The sequence below is a fragment of the Triturus cristatus genome, chromosome 1_2 (assembly GCF_964204655.1).
Source record: "Triturus cristatus chromosome 1_2, aTriCri1.1, whole genome shotgun sequence".
Classification (NCBI taxonomy): Eukaryota; Metazoa; Chordata; class Amphibia; order Caudata; family Salamandridae; genus Triturus; species Triturus cristatus.
The window spans coordinates 718,279,128-718,299,687 of record NC_140580.1 but is presented as its reverse complement, the minus strand read 5'-3'; the positions used below and the strand labels follow the sequence as shown (position 1 = coordinate 718,299,687).

General features: G+C 45.8%; 1 protein-coding gene across 2 annotated transcripts in view; it reads right to left on the bottom strand.

The window, feature by feature from the left end:
* The window catches only part of ARHGEF19 (Rho guanine nucleotide exchange factor 19), a 305,405-nt gene that overhangs the window by 183,649 nt on the left and 101,196 nt on the right, over window positions 1–20,560 (bottom strand). The gene's annotated exons all lie outside the window — the stretch shown is intronic.

Below are 20,560 nucleotides of genomic sequence, written 5' to 3'. Positions count from 1 at the left end.
TGAGGACCACATTGAGGTTCCACACCGGTGCCGGTGGGTGTCTTGGGGGAATTACTCGTTTGAGTCCCTCCAGGAAGGCTTTGATGGCAGGCACTCTGAATAAAGAGAGGTGCTGCCTGATTTGAAGATAGGCTGCTATCGCGGTTAAATGGATACGTATTGAATTGTATGCCAGATTGCATCGGTATAAGTGTAAGAGGTAACAGATGATGTTTTGAATGGATGCGTCTAGCGGGTTAATGTCATTGTTGTTGCAGTAAATGACAAACCTCTTCCATTTAGCCGCATAGCAAGCTCTGGTAGTGGGTCTTCTGGCCTCCTTGATGATATCCATACAGTCAGGTGGCAGGTTTAGGTAGCCAAACTCTAAGACTTCAGGAGCCAGATTGCCAGGTTCAGCTGTTGCGGATCTGGGTGCTGAATTTCGCCATGGTTCTGCGTTAAAAGTGCGGGTTTGATCCGCAGCCTTTGATGCGGCACCACGGAAAGTTCTAGAAAGGTGGTGTGCCATGGTTGGCGCGCCCATGTGGGAGCGACTAGGATGAGTGTCAGAGAGTGTTGTCGCAGTTTGCGTGCCACTAGCGGTATCAATGGCGCTGGGGGAAAAGCGTACGCAAATCTGCCGGACCAGTTCATCCATATCGCATTGCCCTGTGACTGTGGATGTGGGAACCTGGTGGCAAAGCTTTGGCATTTTGCGATTACGTTTGTGGCGAATAGGTCTATCTCTGGATGACCCCACTGTTGGAAGTACTGTTGGAAGTACGGTTGGAGTACTGACGGATGTAGCTCCCACTCGTGCATCTGGTGGCTGTGTCTGCTGAGCAGATCCGCCATCTGGTTGTCCTTGCCGGGGAGGTGTTCCGCCATGAGGAATATGTTCCTCTGAATGGCCCACTTCCACATGCTCTGAGCCAGATGAGACAACTGTGGAGAGTGTGTTCCTCCCTGCTTCTGTATGTAGTACATGGCAGTCATGTTGTCCGTCCGGATCAACACGACTTTGTTGCACAAGTGTACTTTGAATGCCTTCATGGCTAGGAAGATTGCCATCAGTTCCAGAACGTTGATGTGCATCTTCTTTTGTTGTGTCGTCCATAGTCCCTGCACTGTGTAAGTGAGTACATGAGCTCCCCAACCCTGGAGAGAGGCGTCCGCTGTCAGTATTATTTGTGGAACAGGCTCGTGGAACGGTCGGCCCTTGCAAAGGTTTTGTGGATTCCACCAATGCAGAGAGTTGTATGCCCGACCGCTCACCAACACTAGGTCTTTTAATTGCCCGTGAGCCTGATTCCATTGACGTGCCAAGCACTCCTGAAGCGGGCGCATGTGTAGTCTTGCGTGCGGGACTATGAAAATGCAGGAGGCCATCATGCCTATCAACTGCATGAACACTCGCGCAGGAAGGGAGTGTTGAGGTTTGAACTTTGAGATCAGCAATTGCATGCTGTGGATCCTCACTAAATTTGGCTGAGCTGTGGCTGCCAGAGTGTTTATGGTCGCGCCCAGGTACTCTCGTACGTGTGCGGGTTGGAGATGTGATTTTGGGTAATTTAGTGAGAATCCCAGACTGTGAAGAAGGTGAATGGTGAGGGACATGTGGCTGGCACATTGCTGGGCTGACTTTGCCTGAACAAGCCAGTCGTCTAGGTAAGGGAAGACGTGAATGTGTTGTCTCCGTAGATGTGCAGCCACCGTAGCTAGGCACTTGGTGAAAACCCTGGGTGCTGTTGTCACTCCGAAGGGGAGAACTTTGAATTGATAGTGATGGTCCTGAATAGTGAACCTGAGATATTTCCTGTGTGATGGGTGTATGGGTATGTGGAAATACGCATCTTTGAGGTCTAGTGTGGCTAGGAAGTCTCCCTGACTGAGCAGCGGGAGAACCTGCTGTAGGGTGAGCATATGGAAATGCTCTGAGAGAATGTAGTGGTTGAGGGGTCTCAGGTCTAGTATAGGTCTGAGTGACCCGTCCTCTTTTGGGATTAAGAAGTACAGAGAGTACACCCCTGTCCCCTGCTGGTCGATGAGCACGACCTCTATTGCACCTTTTTGCAGCATACTTAGCACTTCCTGCTGCAATAATGCCAAGTGCTCTACGGACATAGGACGGTGCTTTGGCGGTATGTTGGGTGGTGTGGATGTTAATTCGAGACAGTAACCGTGCTGGATAATGTCTCTGACCCACCTGTCTGTGGTGATGGCTTTCCACGTGGACAGGAACCGCTGGAGTCTCCCCCCGACAGGTGTTCTGTGGTCGGGGGGAAGGGAGAGGGTGTCACTGTCTGTTTTTGGGTGAGGACCTGGTGTTACCGTAACCACGTCCTCTGCCCTTGGTGCTGGAGCCACGATATCCACCTCTGTTGGTTTTATCGTAGGTACTCTGTGTGTTCCCTTTAGTGTATTGCTGCTGTGACCCCTGACCTCTAGCTGCTCCTCTATTCCCGGAGCGACGAAAGGAGCCACTGCGAAACTGCTGCGTCTGCAGAGCCCCCATTGATTTGGCAGTGTCAGTGTCTTTCTTAATTTTCTCGAGGGTAGTGTCAACTTCAGGGCCGAATAAGTAGTCGGGGTTGACTGGTTGATTTAAGATGTTGTTCTGAATCTCCGGCTTGAAGCCTGAGATTCTCAACCATGCGTGTCGTCTCAACATGACGCTTGTGTTGATTGCCCTCGCCGCTGTGTCGGCAGCATCCAGGGCGCACTTTATGGATGCATTGGTAAGAAGTTGTCCCTCTCTGATGAGGAGCTCTGCTGCCTCTTTATATTCATCTGGCAAATGTTGGAGTAGTGATTCTAGTGTGTTGTAGTGGGAACGATCATAACGGGCCAGGAGTGCCTGTGTGTTGGCAATGCGCCAGATGTTTGCTGCTTGCGCTGCAATCCTTTTGCCTGATGTCTCCAGCACTTTGGACTCCTTGTCTGGGGGAGGAGCATCACCTGTTGTCTGCGAATGGGCTCGTTTGCGAGCGTTAGCAACTACCATGGAGTCCAAAGGTAACTGACCCCTAATGTACATAGGGTCTCCGGGTGCAGGCTTGTATTTTTTTTCAATCCTGGGGTTCAGCACCCGTGCCCTGGTTGTTTCCTTAAAAATGTCTTTTGCAGGTTTGAGAACTCCTTTCAACATGGGCAGAGTTTTTACAGTTCTTTCGGAAGAGGCGAAAGTGTCCACCAAGAAGTCTTCTTCGACTGTGTCAGAATGGAGTTGTACTCCATGATTGGCAGCAGCCCGTTCTATGAGGGCATTGAAGGCAGCAGTGTCCTCTGTGGGAGATGTCTTTGTGCTGTAAAGCTGCGTGTCATGGGTATCTGGTGCGGTACCCTGGTCTGTAGGGTCATCCCATGCCTGATCTGGGTATTGCAGATGCTCATCAGGATCAACATCCCCAGGGTAGGTGGTATCATCCCCCATATAGTCCTCTATTGCGTCTGTCTCTGAAGGCGTAGGAGAAAAGGACTGGGAATCCTGATGGGAGGGTTGTAAGCGTTCATGAAGCACTGGCTCCGACCCTGCTGGCAATTTGTGCTTGAGAGGGATTCTGTAGGAGTCCAATCCCCTCTCTGGCGTGATTTTCCGTTTGCGGAGCATCAGTCTACCAGTGTTGGCGTTGATGAATTGTGGCTGTGAAGGCTCAAAATCTGTGTGTCCAGGAGACGGGGACTGTGTCTGTGGAACACGTGTCCGGATCTCGAACATTTTCGGCGCCGTGGACGGCGGCAAGCCAAACGTGATGTTGGTCGGCGCCGAAGGTGGTTTAGGAGCCTTGTGCGTGTCGGGGCCCGACGTGGATCGGAGGGCTGCCCGTTCCCTGATGCGTTGCAACGATGCCGCGACCTGTTGCACGGAGAACGCCGAAGGCTCTTTGGAACCGGTCGGCACCTTGGGGGTAGGCGTCGACTGCTTTGGAGCCATGGGGTCATCGATCCGAAGAGAGGTATCGACGGTCGTTGGAGTCGACGACTTGGTGGGCGTCGCTGTCTTCGACATCGACGCAGATGGAGCGGCCATCTTGACGTTGGTGGTCGTGGCCGACGGCTTCGGTGGCAGAGGCCGAGGCGCTTTGTGGGGACCGATGGCCTTTTTCTTCGGGTCGGCACCGATATCCGCTGCAGTGAGCTCGGCGCCGAAATCCCTTTTACCGCGTTCGGGGCCGATGGCCTTTGCTGGCGTCGAAGGAGTGGAGGGCTTCGAGGCCTTCGAGCCGATTACAGCCAGTTTCACTTTTGGTTTCGGTGGAACTGGAGCGACGATTGTTTTCGGTTTCGCTGAAGGGAATCCATTCGTTTTTGGTAATAATGGCTCGTTTGGAATGTCCGAGGCCGGGCCCGAAGGCGGGGTCGAAGAACTTTGAGATTGATCTCGGGTAAGGCCCGGAGGCGATCCCTCAACCTGAGCCCTATGATGACTCATTTAGTCGGCCTCCGTATCGACGGGTGGGCCTAGCTCCTCGCTAGAGCTATCTTCTTCGGCCCCAAAGGCCTCATCGTAGTCTCCTACCTTGTCGATGACTTCTTCCCTTTGAAAAATCACCTCATCGTCGTCTTCCGATCGGGAGTCGTGTTCAAAAGCGGGGCTGGAGTCTACTTCTTCCACGCTCTCGGCGTCCTCGTCTTCGGTGCTGAAGATGTTGGCCGGGGCAGGCGCCGATTGCTGCGCCGCCCGTCGATTCCGGAATCGGGCACAGGCCATACATTTCGACTCATCGTGATCCGGTGAGAGACATTTGTTGCGTACCGGGTGGACGTCGATGTTGGGTATTTTGCGTGGCATAAAGAACACCGTTTGAATGGAGTCCTCGATTCCATCGTCGATGGAAGTTCGATGTTCGGACCAAACGGATCCGAAAAGCTGGAAGAAGGTTCTAAAGTCCTAAAGAAACTAGTCGATACCGAACGGGAACAGTACCGACGATAACTAATGGCCTTTTGGCCTTAATCTGAACGTTCCTAACTTGAGCTAAGATAAGCACATCTTAACCCAATGGCGGAAAAAAACAATCTAAGGATGGAGAGGATGCCCATGCGCACTGTGCTCCAGGGGAGGAGTCACCTATCTCGTGATACTTCGAAGACTCTTCCAGGACAACAACGTGCAAACATCCGGACCCAACACTAGGCGGCGATCTATGCACAGATATGAATTCAGCAGCCCACATGCCTCGAACGATAAAATATGCTGTGGGGCAATGCTGTTCAGAGTTAACGCCTTTGAGCAGAGATCCTCTCTACCCCAGGATACTTGAAATGCAACCTTGCGGGATAGCGTGCCTCAGGGAGAGACAAATTCTATTTTAGATCCACCTTCTATTAACAACAAACTATGCAATATTCAGAGAGAATATCTGTTGCGTAGATATGCTAGAAATAATGAATGCAGTTTGAAGGGCTTTAGAGAGTTTAGGTGTGAAGTCTAAATGGCAGATGCGTGGTAATATCTGAATATGTGGGCGAGAAAGGATGGTGTGGCACTTATTTGTTGAAATATTTTGTCCAAAATCTGATCTTTACACCGCTATTTTGTAGATTCCAGGTAAAGCATCCAGGGGAATTAGCTGAACGATAGGTTATTATGAAGAGGGATGCACACTGCAGCTAGTTTTCATTGCACCACCAGCCAATCACATTGCTCCACAATTGTTTCTGAAATGTTTGCTTATTGGCGTTTGTATTAAGCAACTTTAATTATGGAGGCAAGGCAATGCAGAAGCTGGGGAAGCAATTTAGTGTAGGCTGTCCCTGGTTAGTTTATGCAGACGGCAGCCAACCAAAGGAACATGACATGGGGGAAGGGCATCCTACTGCATCCATATGTTATCTTTAATCCCTATAGATCATTAAATCTTGCGCACAAGTCTAAAATCAATGCTAAGTCATCAGAAGCAGCTAAATGATGGTTTGCTTTTTCGCTTACAAACAGCTGTTTCCTACTTAATCTATGATAAATCGGAGCCCCACCAGTCCTTCCAGAATAGGTCCCCCACAGTGTAGCCCAAGCCTCTTCTATCGCCCCAATACATATGAGGGCCATCTTTTATTTATTAAAAGCTTCTCTGTTTGAGCAAATCATATGCATAGACAGTAAGCAAGTATGCATGGGGCTGCCAGGAGGCATCTGGAATAAATTAATAAACGCCAAGATATTTGAAGAAAGCACAATTGGATGAATAAAAACAAGCTCTACCTGCCCTTTAGATAACAGATTATCTCTCTGCGTCATGTCTCGTCATTTGTAGTGGGGCTTCTTCGAAAAAGATGTTTTGTCTGTATTTTGACTCACTGCCATCACAGAGATTCTCCTTCTGCAACTTCTAGTACGCCTCGACAAACTTTGTTTGGCAAAGTCCATTTTGCAAAAGTTAATTTAGGGGATGCTGCATTCTTCTAAAACGTTATGCAAGTTAGGTTAAGAGAATCTGTAATCTGGTGAGTCGAAGTGAGAACACTTTGATTGGCTGCTGCGTGTGCGAGCCGGTATGGAATGTGCAGGTGTGTGAGGCTGTTGGAGTTGGGAGTTGGCAGCTGAAGCAAAGCACATGGAGGCGCAGATGCTGACAGAAGACACCACCAGGTTGTTTTGGAAGTGTCAATTGAAGACGGTCCCTAGAGCTAGACTCTCTGAACTTGCCTGTGGTCCTCCCCCTGCTAGTCATGTAGAGAGCTCCCCGGCAGGATGCCTGAAATAGGAGGACGGTGCCATCTTGTTTGAACCTAGAAATTGTTGATGGATAAACCATGTGGCAACAGTTTCACAGGTGAGCTCCAGGATTTGACTCATTTCATAGAATGCAGGACAGTGAACTATCACGTATCTGTTTGTCACTATCAGTTTGCCGACACTCACTTGAGACCCTCAAGGGTGAGTAACGGTGCTTTACAAGCCCCTGATTGATTGATTGACTCACAGACGTCATGGGCTCTGTCAGGGAGGATTAGGTGCGGATAATTTTGTACCAAAAAATGTGCTTTAATTTGAGCCGGTGGTTGCAAGTGGAGCCCACCGTAAATCATTTGTAAAGAAGGGGACTTATGTTCCATCAACAAATTTTGAGCCAGAACAAGAGAGAGAACAAAAGGGGGAAAGAATGAGGAAGAGAAGGACAAAAAAGGGACAGAGGGCGAAAGCAGGGATGAAATATAACCTACAAGAGTGAGATAGAGGCAGGGAGTTTTTGGTGCTGGATCAAAAGGATATGAGGTGGAATCAAGACTCCACGGCCTTGCTATACCCCAACCGGACCTTCAATAACGCCATCCATGGGCTTGTGAACAAAACGTTGTGCCCCAGCACTTATTCTTTAACAAATGAAGCACTGTGTGAGTGGCTTTTTGCCATCCACACTTTGCTAAATAAACAATGATTTCATCAATTTTAGACGGTGAGTTCATTGCCTGTTAAATGTGAGATTTACTGGGAACACTGTGCTACGTTTCCAAGTTGCATTTTGAATCCGCTTTGCTTCGGATGGAGAGCCAGGCAGGCAATAGCCTGAAAAGGGTCTCTGAGTGGAAGGGAGACAGTTCTATTCTCTGCTCGGGGGCCTCTGGGGTGGGACAGATATGGTCGGTAATGTGATGGCCACGTGGTGGTTATAGTGGCAGTGATTTTATCATCATTTGGGCCACGCCAAGACAAGGCACTCCACAAATAAAAATTTCTCGGGCTGTGCCACATACCACTACACTGCCCAAAAGCTGAGAATTACATAGCTATCCATTAAACTTGTTTTCATAGTAAAAGGTATGATTTAAGGTCACACCATGAAAAGAGCAGATAAATGATGAAAATATTTTAGGAAAATTCGTTTTTTTCAGGATTTTTGTGTGCTTTGGCGAAGGGCCTATCCAGTGTATACATTATCACATGGACCCCAATAGGTAGGACAATTTAGTTTTCCCTAAAAGGAACTCGGCCACAGGAGAAATGCTGGGTTTTGCCGAGCAGTAGCTACAGCGGGAATATCAAGGAGGGTGCAACAAGCCGGCTCTTCCTCTGGTCCGGCCACTTTCACTGGCACATTCAGAGCTGCTGGTTTTTTTTTGCATTTGATCGCCCCCCCCCCCCCTCCCCATGGACCACCTGGAGTGGGAGGGCTAGAATTAATGGCGGAAGGAAGAACTGGGTTAAAGGTGAGCTGGTCTCTGCACCTCTGCTCATTCACCCTTTTCCATAGGGAGAGGAGCCCTGCAGCATCACACACCAGCAGGGTAACTGGACCCCACTTTCCTTCTAGCTGCTCTCCATGTTATGTTATAAGGTTGCTCTCTGTATTGTTGTCATACAATAAGTAGCTGTTATCTGTTCGATGTAATGTGGAGTTGCTCTGTATGTTACATCATGTTATATAGCAGCTGTCTCTTCTGCAGCTCCTGTCCATGGTTTGTTATGCAGCAGGTTTTTGCTATGTCGTGTAGCTGTTGTTATGCTGTGCAGTTTGTAGTTGCTGTCTAAGTTATAGGATGTGCGTTACACAGCACTTACATACCCTATGTGTAAGTTAAATAAGCATATTTATTTTCTATATTTGTAAGAAGTCTTGACTTATTTGTACATCTATTTTGCAGAACCTACATCATTTATTGTGATGGCACAAAAATAATCAAGATTCATTCCTGACTCTTCTCAGGGTGGACCCCGGCTCGGTTCTATCTTGGCTCTTCCCTTTAATTCTCTGGCTTGCCCACCTCTATGATAATTTGCTTCTCCTGAAGCATGTACACTTGAAAGTGATACTTCAATCACTCTAACAACACCTCTTTTAAAAGATGTGTTTTGTAGTACAATGCTATAGCCATGTTGTGTAGGTTTGGAAAGGTCATCAAACTGGCATTATGATGCCAAACACAGTTGATGGGTCTGAAGACCGCCCCTCGAGTAACCCCTTGAACGGTAAGGCACTGTTTGAGGAGAAAACCTTTCATTTTGACCTGTGCATTTTAAACCAGAATAATAGCAGTTGTTTCTCTGTTGTACAGGAAGGGATAAACGGGAGCCTTGCACTAGCAGAAAGCTTCAGAGGAACTGGTCAAAAACGGAGCATCCCTTCACCTCTCTTTCCAACTGGTCCTCACCTCTTTTTTCTATGCTCCACCAACTTCAATACATTTCTGACCAAGAATCCCTCTCCTCTCTAGCTGCATCAGATTGTGCAACCTTTTTTATTTTTAGAATTTATGAATTCTGCTCATTCTTTTTCTCTCTATCCCATTCTCCTTGCCAGTTCTCTCCCTTCAATCTATTCTTAGCTACCTCATTTACTTTTTCTCCAATAACATCGATTTTCTAACTCTATCTTTATATTGTGAATTTCCTGCAGCTCCTTCAGACCTGCTTCCCTCCAGTCTCATTGTTTAGCATGCATAGGTTTGATGTTTTATCCAGTTCCCTTTTTGATCCCTCTCTTCCCTCATATTTAGCCATGTTACCATAATTCCAATACCAATTGGCCCCTGCTAAGTTTGCCCTATCCCTCTTCTCTTTTTTCCTTCTAAACTTGCACTCTATAATCATCATTCTTCCTTTACTCAAATATACTTTTCTCCCCCTCCTCACCTAGCTTTTACTTTACTATTTCCACAGAAACACCTCTTCTCTCTGTAACTAGATCTTGGTCTGAGTTTCTACCTCTAGGCTGATGACTCACAGATCCTGTCCTTCTATCGCTTCCTTTCACTCTAGCCTTAATGAATCCATGTCCATCTTTGGCCCTGGCTCGGGTGTTTTCGCATTTTTCCCACCTCATTCCATGCAAAGCGACACTACTTCTTATGAATGCCTCCCTGTTGGGAATTTTCCATTCCTCCACTCTTTCTCCTGCATGCCACAGCCTGGGTTCGGTTCTTTCTCTAAAAGTAACTCTTCTGTTGCGCAGCATTGCAGACTTCAGATCTACAGCAGCTCAGAAATGTCCTTTCGTTACTTTCCAAGCTTTGAAAACTCTTATCCTAAGTTTCATGTTCTCCTACCAGTACCATGTTTCCTTCCTTCTTGTTGTACTCTTTATTCCCTTAACTCACCACACTCAGGGCCTTATGTAGGTAGCCTAACATTTACCACTTCATAAATACCGAATTTTACAGATTCGGTATTTATGAAGTGGTAAATGATATGTAGGTAATCCATCGGCAATATTTACCGATTCGGAATGGGTCGGTAATTTAGAATCGGTATTTACCGATTCGGTAATGGTAACTGGCTTCCCATTGATTCCTATGGGCCAGGAGGCCCATAGGAATCAATGGGAAGCCAGTTACCATTACCGAATCGGTAAATACCGATTCGGTAATGGGGGGAGCACAATCAAGGGTGGCAGGGTGTCACAGTGACACCCTGTTGCACCCCTGATTCCTGCATGTGTGCACATGTGGCACACATACATGCCCTAAGGGCATGTATGTCTGCCACATTGCACACTTCAATTTGCAAAGAAATGCTTTTTTCCAGCTATTCGTCATTTACCACCAACTTTTAGTTGGTAGTAAATAACGAATCCCCACAACAACCACACACTCCCCCTACATATCATTTCAGGATTCGGTATTTACCGAATTGGTAAAATTACCGATTTGGTAATTTTACCGATTCGGTAAATTACCGAATCCTGAAATGTGCCCCCTACATACCAAAAGCCTGAATACCGGTCGGTAACGGGATAATTACCGAAAATCGGCTGTTACCGACCGGTATTGGGCTTCCTACATATGGCCCTCAGTGTGTAGCTCATTTATTTGCCTATTTTCACTACCCACTGCAAGGTGTCTCCGTCCTTCTGGCTCCTATTTCAGTCTTGTCTTCTTCATCAGCTTCCAAATATAATTTAAATCCATCTTCCAACCTCACAAGCATGCACGCTCCTGGAAGTATTCTGCATTCTGCCTGCAGGCTTTATCCCACTGCCCCTCGTGCTCCATGCCCTTTATCTTGTTAATGTTGTTTTGCACCGTTGTTTCCAACACACTGATACTCGTACCCCCTTCCTGTTTGTTCTACCTCTATCATACACTCCTTTCGCCTGCTTCAATGACCATCTTCACTCTCACTCACTGCTTATAACCCCTTATAACGCTGATTGCAATCGTTTCCATTTATTTAGTGCCTTTATTCAACTGATCTGTACATCACATCACCGGAAGTGTACTTTAAATTCAATATAAACAGTAATGTAATTAAGTTAGTGTTTTGGAATTGTCTAGTTTCCGAAAAATTTAGAACATATATGTTTAGCACTCACTTCATCGAAGAGGCAAATCACCATCTACTGATGTGACTTAAGATGATTCCCACGTGATCCGTCTGCTTGCATGTAATGAAGACAATGTAGTTCATTATTCAGACAGTATGCTAAGAAATTCTGAAGGACTTCAAAATTACGAGAACTTCGAAGATGTGGTCAACAAGGCCAGGGCAGCTAGTTTGTGTATGCCTTGACTGGTGAGGAGGGCAGAGATTCATGTGTGAACTATCACAAAAGGAATGTTACTATTTTAGTACATGATTCATTTTCCTTGTTGTGAGCACTTCATATGTACCCAGGAGAAGAAATGGTTTGCCTGTATCTGTCTTAAACTAAATGTTACTGTAAGCATGTTTTATTAGAAAACCTAATGTTATGCAAAAAACAACCACAAGACATAATCATTGAAGGTGTATAGTAACAGTCATGCTCTGTGGGGTGGGTAATCACATGGTGCAAGTCAAGGGAACAAAGAAAACAAAAAAGAGCCAGATAAAGTCAGCAGCGACTCGTGAGGTAAGAGCAGTGGGGCTGGGAGGGGGTGGATTTCGACAGACGACGACGAGAAAAATTAATTATGTATTTAAATTTTCCTTTGTGGTCGTCTGTTGAATATCTCCCCCCCCCACCCCCCAACCTAGCCCCACCACTCTTACCTGCACAGGCTGCTGCTGGATAAAGCGATCAATCGAAAACAGCGATAGACATAAAATGGCTCCCTGCAATGTACAGGGTCATTTTTAGGAGCACATGTGAATGGCAAAGAAATGTATGAGGAAAGTACAAGGCTCCTGAATAGCCATCACAATTCCAAAGAGTCTTTGCACTATGAACTGTTGACTGCCTTTGAACCCTTAAAGACGTTCCAGGGTCATCATTATGACGAAATGGAATTTACATTTATGCACAGAAAAATATTCATATAAATCATGGTCTATGTAAACTGATTTATTCATGCAATTTTTGCAAATTGACTGGATTCATTACTATCAACAAATTACTTCTTAGTCTTTAATGTCACCTGGTGGGACCCTCGTTGTCTTTAATACTTTACTTACCCTATCCTTCTTAGGGTTAAGGGTAGCTCCTCCAGCTAGTATAGATATATTTAAAATCTGGATTTTTGTTCAGCCCCCGCATTCCTCGGCTGGACTAGGTAAACCTCACTTTTTAAAGACATCCACAGGAGGTTTGCTACAAACTAGAGACCATCTGAGATGTACGGCAGTCATTCCCAAGTTTATTAACACATGGAGGCAATGCATACGGCCAAGATACACATATACAGACTATATTCACAGCACATGTGATCCATGTTTTAAGTATGACTACAACCTCGCCCTCCTCTCCATCACTTATCACTTTCCCTAACAAAAGGATGCATATTCTTGTGAGGAAGATCATCTTCATGACAAAAGAGATAGACATGTATTTATATTGCTATACTCTTTGTTCACATACTATGTGGGATGTGGCTATTCCACACAGGGTGTCCATTTTGTGCCTAATTGTGAAGAATACAGCAAGGAATGGATGCTTCAAAGTAGTGTCAGTGATAGGTCACTGGCAATATTTTTACATGTGTGCACAAAATGGGTATGTACTAAAATATCCACTCCTCTTTCCATGTTCCATTCCTCCTCATGCTTCCAAAACTCAGTGATGTATTTTTCCTCCTCCTCTTCTCACCGCTTCGCCTCCTTTCTCCTAATTCCCTCCCACATTATGATTGTTCCTGCTGTTTCTTTTTCATCCCTCTCTGTCCTTCCATCGCTTTCCTTCTTTTCATGGCTATCGGCAGTTATTTACTTTTCCTCTCTTTAGCTCTCTTCCTTTCCACAGAGTAATTCATTCACTCAGTTCCTCTGTTATTTCCTGTTTCTCTCCTGCTTCCTACCTCTGGTCTTCACTCCATCTATAAAGTTTCTTTGTCTCTCAACAACAACTTGCCTCACTCGTCTGTGTCTTCAAAGCGCCTTATGCCGTACGTTCTACTATAACTCAAACTGACTATTTCCTCTTGAGCCTTGTCTGCTATATGGTGAAAGAAAATGGGAAACTTATCAAAAAGACTGATTTTGTCATTGTAAGCATTCTTATTACTTTTAAACATGAGCTCAAAGGCGTCACTTTTTTTGGCGCAACAATGCGGCCTGTTTAAGGTGTGACGCATCTAGGGAGATGCATCACGTTGTAAAGCCCTGCTTCACATTATACCTGCGTCAGGTATAATGTTTGCAGGGTGGGTGTTCCCACGCAGGAAGGCCTCATAAAAGTGACGCAGTAAAATCTACATGATTTCACTGCGTCACTTTTAGGACACCACTGCGTCAAAACCTTACGCCTGCTCGAAGCAGGCATAAGGAGTGACGCAGTACAGTAAGTATAGGCCTCAAAATACATTGCTGGAGTTGCGTCCTGCTTGTGAAACAGCTTCAGCAATGTGTCACTTTTGGGCCAACAGATGCGTCAGAATTTCTGAAGCATCTGTTAATCCTTGCGCCATGGAGCACTGTATTGTAAATACAGCGCATCCATGGTGGCGCAAGGACATTTGACTCTAGCGCAAGGAAACTGACGCATTTATGCAGATGCGTCAGGTCCTTGATTTCTATACAGTACGCTTTGCTGATAATCGCAAACATGCCATGTTGACAGCCACGTGCAGTTCGCTTCTTAATCAGCTAGCAAGGGACCATTTTGTAATTTAAAACGAAGACAGTTCGTTTATATGCCTCCCCTCTTCCGTAAAACTGAAGGGAAATCGTCTTTGTTATCAAATGGATCTTTAGTAAACATTATAGTAAAGCAATTAGCGTTGTTTAGATAAATCGTTTCTGGTGGGGCTACACTCTGAAACTAGCTGTCAACAGGCTGCCTGTTCCCTGAGAGAGCCTCCGAACAGCGCCTGGAGCTTCGAGCAAACAGCAACAAGGCGGGGGCCTGGCCGGGGTGGGGGGGGAGTTAGACTGGCGGGGGGCGGGAGAGAAGCGAGACTCCCCAGGGAGGGTGAGCTCAAAGCTGTGTCCAGCAAGGCAAGTGTGACAGGACTTCAAAAGATAAGCACCCTGAATTCCACCCCCTCCCGAGTTTCTTCCTACTGTATTTGGGAGGGCTAATCAGAAGTTCAGTAGGGCCGGACGAAATTTCTGTTACATCGGCATAATCTGGTGTCATGTCACACATTTTTTATTATGCTTATGCTAAATTCAAGATGTTATGCCACGTGGTGTAATTTTACTGCTGGAGCATAGGAACTACGCAAACAACCAGCATGTGAGTGACTGATTAGTAGCACATGTGCTTTTTGAGCTTTTTTTTTGCGTGACACACTTCGTCGTGTCCAAAATGGATGTGATGGCGCGTTTCGCGCTAAAATATACTACTAAATGCCGGGTTTCAATTTCACTTCATTTTGCCCCATTTTTGTAGAATTCTGCATATCTATACAAAGCTAATTGCATGCATTTTGGACACCCCTAGGGCCTCATTTACAAAAAAATTACACAGCGCGGGACAGCAAGCATTTTACTGCGCCATGGCGTCATTTTAAAAGCACAGGGATGCATCGAATTAACAATACGACGCATCTGTTTACTTTCCCCTTCGTTGGTGCACAATGGGCTGTCATGCGAAGGTGCAGGCACCCTTGCATCATGTTGCAAGGGTGCCTGCGTTGCGGGGATGATAGTTTTTGTGCAGGAAGGGACGCCTTCATTGAATGGCATTTTCCTCTTTCTATGAGTAAAGAGGAAAAAAAGGATAAATACAAGTATTTCACCTTGTTGCGCCATCCTGGGAAGGCGTAGGATTCTGACGCATTCCCAGCTGTACAAAACTTTGTAAATCTAGGAATGTGTCAGGTTCCATACAGCAGCACTCATGGAACGCCCCTTTCCCGCAGATTAATGCGTGAAAGGGATCCATATTTACAAGGCCATGAAAAGTTACGCAGCGTGACTTTACATAGCCTTGTATGTAAATATGAGCAGGTACACTGAAAAAGAGACGCGCAGTGGCCTTGTAAATAACCCCCTAGTCTGCAGTGAGGGGGTGCGGGGGATGGTTTTATAGAGATAGCTAATACCCTACCCCAAAAGGATTTCTATACAAGACAAAGCACTTCGAATTTTATTATCTGATGAACCGGGAGCCATGAAGGATTTTCTGGGCTGAGGTGATATGGTTGGGTTTCCTAAGGTTTAAACACAGTATCAGAATAGTATGGTGAGGAAATTCCCCCAGGGAATTCCCCTTCAGATTTTAGAACTCCCTCCAGAAAAGGGAGGCCTCCTCAGCTGCCTCTCCTGCGCCCAATGTCGCGCGCGCTTTCACCTTTCATAAAATCCTGTTTACCCACAGATCACCGGGGCTGGGCTGGGCTCAATCTAGGGCAAGGGCAAGAAGTGCCTGCGCAACTGACGAAGGTACAAGAGACAGAGATGCATTTCACGGTTTATTCTCGAACAGAAGCCAAGGAGCACACAGAGCATAAAAGTATGCAGACCTGTCCAGTAAGTCGGAGTGCGCAACACAAGTCTCCACAAGTAACTCAAGCCTCCGTGCTCAGAAAGTGGAAAATGTAGGACCCAGACAACACAGCCGAGAGCACAAAGCGCTGCCATTGGTAGAATAGAGCTTCAGAGCGTCTCTTCCCACCTGCTCCCATGCAGCCCCGGGGTTCCCTGTAATCCGAGCAGAGTTGGCGAAGCGACAGGAGACATTCCCTTTCAGCGGTGAACTGTTCGCCCCACTGCCCGTCCACGGGAGCAACAATCTCACGCTCGGCGAGGGCGGGGCGCCGACCCGCCGGGACCAGCACAAAGGCCCGACGATCTCGGAGGGGTGGGAGGGTTCCCTGCCGAGGAGAGACCTTCAAACTAGTACAAAGAGTACTTACTACACGCTCCCCTCTGCAGCACCCCCCTGCCGGATTTGGTGGGGGCCAAAATGGAGCCTTCTCGTCAACTCAATCTGACAGGTTGGGTAGAAAGACATCCCCTGGGGGAGCTCGCAGCCTCGCACAGACAGAGAAAGAGACACTGGTACAGATGGAGGCATACTACTGGTTATCACACGCACACCACTATAACCTGGTAAAGCTACAAAGTACACACCTAAACACACACAGATACAAATAGAGGAGTACTTCCTGGTCATCACAAGAACAACCCAACCGTGGTACAGTATACACCTAAGCAGACACAGGTGCCGATGGAGAAAACTTGCTGGTCATTACATGCACACCAGCCTACCCTGGTACAGCTACACAGAACACACCTCAGCACACACAGGTACTAACAGAGAAATACTTACAGGTCATCATATGCACACCACCAAAGCCTGGTACAGATAAACACCAGCATACACATGCAACTGTGTAGAAATGTATAGTTTCAAAGAAGAAGGCGCATGTAAGTACAGCAGGTAAACACATCCAAAACCACACACAAAGAGAGCTAAGCACCTAGATGTAAATTTGTACACCAATGTACAGAAGTACAGGTACCCACAGGCATACGCACACTCACTAATACATACTGGAAAATACGCATGCATACACATGCACACTTATGTACGAGGACGCAAGTAAACACAGCAAAGCAGATGCAAAGAAAGGGATAGAGAAACGAGTAGACATGCCGGCAGAAATATGCAAACCCAAAACATGGATACTAGTCCACAAACATATACTTCTCAATATATACTCCTATATACAAATATATACTTGCCACATACAAATACTGCTGTATACAATTGCATACAAATGTACACCCACATAGATCGAATAATACACAAATGGGTAACCACATTCACACCAGAGTTGGTATTGCTTCTCACAAATATATTGAAACTCAAGTACAGAACTACCAGTGCAAACAGGAATACACATACATACATACCCACGAACAAACACCCAGATACGGAGAGAGCTACTGTTATACATGCATTGGTAGTTTCAAATTTGCATACTGGAACCACCCTGCCTCCAAAACACACGCTTACAGAAGCACATATATCCTTAAAAAAAGACACCAGTACATACATAAATGTGCATAAAATCAGTCACACATATAGTTGTGTACACAAATCAGTATCCATGAGCTAAGCCATAGACATAGGCAGTTAGATATGTTTTTGCATGCACTTCAAGGAACACCAATGAAAGGCCAGGTATAGCGATACAGGTGGATGCCCCGACAAAAAGACACCACGTCCACCAGGTCTCCACAAAAAGAATCAACCTACTAGACCGGTTATGCCCGCAAAGTATTAAAATACACAAAGCCGCTGTATTCACCGATTGGTGCAAATATTAATATCATGTGTCATTCACCAGCATTCTTGCAGCTAAGGATGGAGATGCACCGAGTTGAGGCTGCATTAGTCATAGTTCAAATCCTGGTAAACACAGGCTCACTCACAACATGGATAGTGTGTCACACGATAGTATTACACATGGACACATACACAGAGATACATGTACAACAAGCATTGGCAAAGTTAATAGGTCTCACCTATACAGGAGCTATTGGCTTTGCCATTATGTTTTAGCCATGTTGTACACCAGTGTGGCGGTTGTTCAGCATGGCTAAAAGTTAGTAGCATAGAGAGTGGCGTATAGTGGAGGGTTGAAGAGTGGAGTGGCAAAGAGTGTCACAGAAAGAAGTTTGAGAGTAGCATGAAGTGGAGTGTCTTAGAGTGGAGAGGCATAACGTGGAGTAGTGTCAGAGTGGTGTGGAGTAAGTTGGAGTATCGTAGAGTGGAATGGCATAGAGTGGAGTATGCATAGTATGGTAGTACACAGCCATTACAGACCACACATTTTCAATTGAAATGACCAGTACATTTGCACAAAATACAGTTTTACTGATAAAACTATACAGTGCACAAATCATGTATGCTGTGGAGGGAGGAAGCAAAATGTGAATGACCAGTGGATGAACACGACTCACCCAAGGCTCCTCATTATGTGTGTGAGCCCCCCTGCCCCCATGCACTGTTTGTGACCTAACTACTAACTAACTACTTAGGGGAGAGGATGTAGCCTTACGGCTAGAGTGGTCAACCTCGAAGCTGGAGAACCGGGTTTGAGTCTCGGCAACGACGCTCAACATCCTGTGATTCTGGGCAAATCATGTAATCTCCCCCATGCCTAACAAAAATGAATGTGTCCTCATGTAACGAAACTGGTGCTCATGTAAAGCGCTCTGATACCTGATGTCTCGGGTCTAGTTCGCGCTATATAAAACTAAAAAAAAAAAAAAAACTACTGACGCACCTGGGCTATCAAATGGCAATGAATTCATAGAATTTAACACATCACAGACATTTTATGTGTTCATATGCTTATCTCTTGTGTGCTGCAGTCCATGTATTTTGCCTATTGATGTCCTGCTTTTCTAGGTGGAAACCTACTAGACAGCACAACTGTCTAGTTGCTGAAGATGTCTTGGGGACATTATGAAAGCTGACCTACAAATGCATTAAGCCCATTGTTTACCATTGGCTTTGTGGTTTGTAACTCACTTTTGCTTGCTTTCTGTTTGCTGACTTTATGTCTTTTAGGGTGACCAGAATGTCTTTGTCCCTCCTGTGGAGCAGAGCCTGCTTATTGTATTCTTCCACAAGTGCTTGCTTTCTGTAAACAGGCATTTAGATATTGTTCTTATCTTGTCACATTTGCTGTGCATTCAAAGACTGGGCTCAAATGTTAGGCTCTGTCTTCCGAGGGAGCTTGGTTTCTACTTTTCTTTCTCTAACTTGAAAGTGAGAGAATTTATGAGACAATCTTGCCGTGAAATTAAAGGTTTTTTCTAGCACACAACAAAAATGAACTGTGCTGATATTTCATATGTATCAGAATAAGGAAAGAACAAATTAAGTTTGTTTCTTTGCAATTCTGAAGAGTGGTGGAAACAAATATCTGAATACAATCAAAACACACCAATACACTCAGTAACAACATTTCCACACATTATTATTATTATTCGTGCCCAGTAAAACTGTACATCTCTGCAACTGTAATGCTCATTTTGATTGAAAATATATTGCCTGTAATGCAGTGCACTACCACACCATGCATACTCCCCACTACGCCACTCCACTCTACATGACTCCACTGCGATTCTACAATACTACACTCCACTCTATGACATGACACTCCATTCTACAACACAACTTTATGTCACTCCATGACACACCACTCCACTCTGAGACATGCCACTCCACTCTATGCCCCTCCACTCTACGCCACTCCACTCTGCGCCCCTCCACTCTACACCCCTCCACTTTACCGCACTCTATTTAAATCTACTCCTTCTACCCCAGTCCCCTCCACTGCAATCTACCCCACTCCACTTCACTACAAACTACCCCAGTCAACTCTACTCCACTCCAATCCACTCAATCTACCACAATCTACCCCACTCCAATCAAACCCAATTCACCCCACTCCACCTCAATCTTACCCTACCCCACTCCAACCCAACTACCCCACTCATATCTATCCCATTACACCCTAATCTACCCCACTCCACTCTACACTCCTATCTACCCTTCTTCAGTCTACCACAGTCTACCCGATTCCAGTCTTCCACAATCTGCTCCACTCTACTCCAATCACCCCACTTCACTCTGTCACATTCTACTCCACTTTACCCCAATCTATCCCACTCAATAGTCTACCCCAATCAACCCCATGCCACTTCAATCCACCCCTCTCAACTCCAAAATATTGTACTGTATTGTAATTGTATTTATATAGTGCTTACTACCCCTGACGAGGCGTCGAAGCACTTTTTCGGCGAGTAGCACGCTACTCCGGGACCCATAAAGGATTAGTGTTGAATTAGTATAGTGAAATATGAAAGTAATTAAAGTGGTGGATAAGTTAGTCAGTTATTTGGATTCGGTAGGATAGCCAAAGATGGAAGAGAAAAAAAGGTTTGGATATATATAGCGCTGGTTACCTCTGATGGGGTGTTGAAGCGCTATTTTTTTTTTGGGGGGGGGGGGGCAGTAGCTCGCAACTTCGGAAACTCATAATGGATTAGTGGTGAATTAGTATGGTGAAATATGAAAGTAATTTGAGTGGTGGATATTAGTCAGTTATTTGGAGTTAGAAGGATAGCGGAGGGATAGAAGGGGGAGAAAGGTTTGCATTCATATAGCGCTTGTTACCCCTGAAGGGGAGTTGAAGCGCTTTTCTGGCGAGTAGCACACTACTCTGGAACCCATAAAGGATTAGTGTTGAAAATGAGTACAGTGAAATATGAAGTAATTTGAGTGGTGGATATGTTATTCAGGTATTTGGATAGAGAAGG